This window comes from Canis aureus, chromosome 13 (genome assembly GCF_053574225.1).
Source record: "Canis aureus isolate CA01 chromosome 13, VMU_Caureus_v.1.0, whole genome shotgun sequence".
Lineage (NCBI taxonomy): Eukaryota > Metazoa > Chordata > Mammalia > Carnivora > Canidae > Canis > Canis aureus.
This window is the reverse complement of record NC_135623.1, coordinates 38,620,581-38,625,489: the sequence shown is the minus strand read 5'-3', so window position 1 is coordinate 38,625,489 and position 4,909 is coordinate 38,620,581. Positions and strand designations below refer to the sequence as shown.

The 4,909-nt window shown below is 38.1% G+C and overlaps 1 pseudogene; it reads right to left on the bottom strand.

Moving 5' to 3' along the window:
- Window positions 1-963: 963 nt before the first annotated feature.
- On the bottom strand, window positions 964-1,446 carry LOC144282297 (ATP synthase peripheral stalk subunit d, mitochondrial pseudogene; annotated as a pseudogene).
- Between the last annotated feature and the right edge of the window lie 3,463 nt (window positions 1,447-4,909).

Here is a 4,909-nt window from a genome sequence, read left to right as displayed (position 1 = left end):
AAGATACATATACAGATTGCAACCTTTATGAAACTGATGGCCCAGGCCCCGAAGTAGCCAGCTACCTAGATGAGGGACACTAAGAGGCAAGAGCCTCTAGCCAAGTTCTCTAAGACAGAGTGCCACCAAGATTTTTATGAGAGCAGCAGCAGTTCATCCTGATGACGTGGAATTGGAGGCAAAAGCCCTGTAGGGGCAACTCATTTGTTTTTGTTTATGCAACAAACAAGAATGCTAACTCTGTAGATATGGTGCGCTTTTTAAACCAGTCTTCAACTAGTAAATCAATGGCTCGTTTTGGTATAAATGTGAAGCGGACCAAAAAAGGATTTAGAGTATCTAGATCCATAGCTATTTTGTAATCTTCAGGCATCAGTTGAATGACCCCCCCTCCTCATTAGTCATATGCAAAATGCAGAAGTTGGGTTATTTCTATGGTGTGAGAGTAGGTTAGTAAAGATAGATAGCAGAGGGCACTGAATTCAGGCAGACATAGGTTACAATTTCAGCTCTGCTGCCTTTTCTGTCTTTCTTTTTTGATAAATAAATAGAAAGTAGGAATACCTACCTATCAGAATTGTGAAAGTTAGATGGTGAGTAGAGATGAAGCTCCTAGCACACAAGGAATCATGGCAACTTTATTACTGCAGGTTGAATATTGTACATCCCTGCAAATGGCCTCTCCCAACCCTGTTCTTTTACCATAATCATATGCCTAATCCTCTACTCCAACTGGACCTCCTTCAGTCTATGCAGGGCTAGACGACACCTATGAATCCATGAGCTGGAGAAAAGGAGAAATAAAAAAAATTGAGCAATAAATTGTAGGATAGCACAGAATATGATCTATGTTTTTTTTCATATCATTATTTTTAATGTCCAACGTTTATAATATGAGGGCCAGAGCTTTCTCCCCAACTCAAGTTTATAAATTTTCTTTTTTTTCTTTTTTTTTTTTTAAGTTTATAAATTTTCGTTTGGCTTGTGAGGCCAATAGGGATACTTCTTGTTGTCTAATTTTGTTTCTGGGAAGACATCATTCAGGTCCTCAATGGTCATCTGATCAAATGGAATTATGTTCTTCATCTTCTCCAGCTCTTTTTCATATTCTTCAGTCCTGGCCTTTGAGAGAGACAAAAACTTAGCACAGCTTTTCACATCTTTTTTCTCAGCATCCACCTGGACAGTGTGTTTATCCTCTGGCACAGGAACCTTCAGGGCATTAAACTTTTTCTCAAAGTCGTCTACTAAGCCAGCCTTTGCCACATTGGCCTTGTTGTAAGCCCAGTCGATAGCAGGTGGTTTCTCAGGAAGAGTAGCCAACCTGGAGGTAAGCGTCTCATTCCTAGGTTTCAAGGAGTTGGCAATGGCCTTCTGATTTCGGGATATGATCTCCCCAAAAGCTACCCAGTAAATGGTTTTTAGAGCAAGTTTTTGCCCGACCATCTTGAGATCCTTCACCAACCCCGGCGGCCCACAGTCCACAGCCTGATCTATGTTTGAAAAAAGCATTTCCCAGTATCTTTTCTCAGCCATGTCCATGGCAATAATTCTGTCCATCCATTCATTCATGAATTGAATAAGCATTGATTAAACTTTGACTATGTGCCAGATCCTTGTCCATGTTCTCAGACCTACCTCTTTCCTGAGCCAATGTAAGCTAAAAATCCATTTATGAGCTAAAGTGGGGAATTTTTTGGTGCCAATTATTATGTGATTACAATTTTCTCATTTCCCAACACCAAGGAAGCTTTTCTTTATTTACCTCCAGACTATTACATAGCATATGGTTTGTTTTTTGGATATTTTCTTCACACTTTCCTAATTAGATAAATTTTGTCTTCAAACTCCCTATTTAGAACATATTCCAAGACTGTGTCCTGGTTACTTGCATTTTTAAAATTCAAAAGATATCTATTCAAGTTTCTGTGATTTTTTTTTTTCTGCTAGTCAGATCTTATCCCCATTTCTATTTATTTTGAAATGTGCTGACACATCATGGGAATTCCAAAGCTCCCAATATTGGGGAAATTGCCACTTGAAAAAAAGATCTATTCAGCGCTCTCCTAGGTCACTTATAAAATATTGTGTTTAAGATAGTCTAGCAGCGATGAGACATAGATCTAACCCTCAATGTATCAGTGACGCGTTGTGAAAAAGAAGATGAGACAACTCTGGCCCTCAGTTTCCATGTCTTGAAAACTGGGAAATAGTATCTTATTTTTCGATGAGAGTACTGTGCAAAATAAAGTTAGATATATGATAGAACCTTGATAATTATAAAGTGCCCTATAATAAATATTAACAATTTGCATCTCACCTGAACTAAACTATACCATTAAAGCCGATTTGTATCTGAGTACTGGAGAGAATGATGAGTTGGAATAGATTAGGGTTCCTAGTGAACCCAAATAAAACAAGACAAAAACTCACGTCAGAGAAGTGCAAGGTCAAGGATACTAGCAAGTGGGCCTGATCCAGGGTCCCTCTATTTGCCCTCACAGAAGGGTACCCTGTGCTACAAGACCAGATTCAGCAGCCCTACTAGGGTCAGGAATCTACTAGAACCTTAGAACCATAGGATTCCTGCTTTTTATATACTTTTTCTTGGAGGGATGGAGAAGAGGAGGCTGTGCACACTAGTACTCACTGGACAGTCTTCTTTCCATGAAAGGAAAGATTCTTCTGTGCCACCCCAATGCCTGCATTTACAAACCAGTTCTTTCTGTGCTTTTGGGCCTTCTCAAAGCTTATCAGCTGGCCAACTTCATCTGACCACCATGTCCCCAAAGGCCTTCAGGAAAAAAGAGGAGTCAGGCTTTGCCTTCAGCCTCTGAGAGGTGACAGAGGTTAGATACTGAGTGTAATCAGTGGGGAAGACAAAGAATGCTGGCAACTGTCCAGTGAACATGACACATGGCAGAGACAAAAAGACACAAACCCAGGTCTGACTCTGGGATAAAGCAGGTTATGATAGAGTTCTCATTTGTTCATTCATTCAACTCTTAGGACAGACATGGTGAGTCCTAGCTTAGAGGCTGGCATGAGCACTATATGTAAATTTTATTTGAGGTGCACAGAGTAGGTTGTTAACAAATTTGCATCTTTCCTTTTGGTCCAATCTGCAAAGTTGACAATTTCAGAAACAGTAATGTGGGGAATAATTTTGATCTAAGAAACGTAGTGGACCTAAGGCCTGCCTGAGCTCTCTACTGCTTCTTGCCCAGCCAACTTCAGGTCTCTGCATACTATGATCCAAACTCCAAGGAATCAAGATGGAAGGTAAAATATTTAATATGCCGTATTTTTCAGACGTTGTTTTTCCAAAAAATTTCCATTGATATTTATATCTTATAAATATATCTCAAATATATTCATGAATTGTCATTAATTAGAAAGTGGAGTATGCTTTTTGCTTAATTTTTAAATAGTTTTATATCTAGAAGTTTCAATTTGCTTTAGATCTTTTAGTTAATATTAGATCTTTCTCAGATGTTTCTTTTTTGTTTTCCTGAGTAAACCATGTAGGTAGGAATATATTCACAGTAATAAGAAATTTTCAGAGTGACATTTTTTTTCTTTTTCCTTTTTAACATTTCTGTTCCACATTTTTATACTGATTTCTCTGCTGGTCTTTGGTCAGCACTGAGCATGATTTATAGCTGCAAGCATTTCCTTTGTAGAAAACTGAAATTTTTTCTATGCCTGGAAAATGTGTGTGTGTTCTGTAAGACAGTGCAAAAGAGAAGCCCTTTTAATGCGCAGATTCTCTGATGGAACTCTGCAAGTCAGAATCATTACACGGTTTACCAGGATTATCTTGCAGTTTATATGTCATGGTGGGGATGTTTCCACTTCTGGGAAATGCATAGTGTTCATCAGGATTCCGTGGGACTTGAGGGGAGGGAGGTGAAAACAGTCCTCCAAAAACCAGTTAGGATCCATCATGACTTACCTCTCCTCAGTGTATTCTTATTTCCCAAAATCTTCTAGGCCATTGATGATTAAATGCTTTATTACTGAATCGAGGATTTTTTAAAACATGTTTACCAGTTAATAATAAAACACGGTTCAGGTTTTAAACAAAATTTAGCCCTCAAGGCCGTCTATAACTCAGTGCTGCGACAATCTGAAAATTTTATAAGAACCTAATAAGATGTGGGAGGTTGGTGCACTTTTGAGAAATGCCCAGAAATGGAATTTAACCCTCACCCCCAACAAATAACCACACAGATGAAAAGGAGAGGTGACACATATATTTAATATAAACCTAATGAAACAATAGGAAAAAAATTGGGGGGCCCTGAGGGGCACCAACTCTTGATCTCAAGTCAGGTCTTGTTCTCAGAGTTATGAGTTGAAGCCCTGTGTCTGGCTCTGCACAGGGTGTGAAGCCTCCTTAAAACAAACAAACAAACAAACAAACAAACAAACAAACAAACAAACAAACAAACTGTAGAAACTGCAGACAAGAGAATACCACCATCCCAACAACAAAAGCATAATAGAAAACTTGCTGCAGTGCTGTCCCTCAATATTAAGATTACAACTTTGATTGCAGCATAAACAAATAATCTGTGTTTAAGTCACTGTTAAAACAGGAAAAAAAATGAAAAAAGAAAAATATTGTCTGTCTGTACTCATCCCTGCAAGGCACACTTAAAGTTCACTCTAATTCTGTGAAATATATTTTTGAGGAAAATTCAGCTTTTGCAGCTTTTGCCAACTAAACATCAGAAATCTTTCAAGAATCTACAAATGTTTCCAACTCCAGTATTTATTGGGCTTTTTGTAATATAGATGGATACTGCAGAAATTGGCATTGAGTTATATTTAGTGATAGAAATATTCTATAAAATGGAAAGAATGTATTATTTTTTTTTGATCCGTGAATTCCCCTGAAGACCTG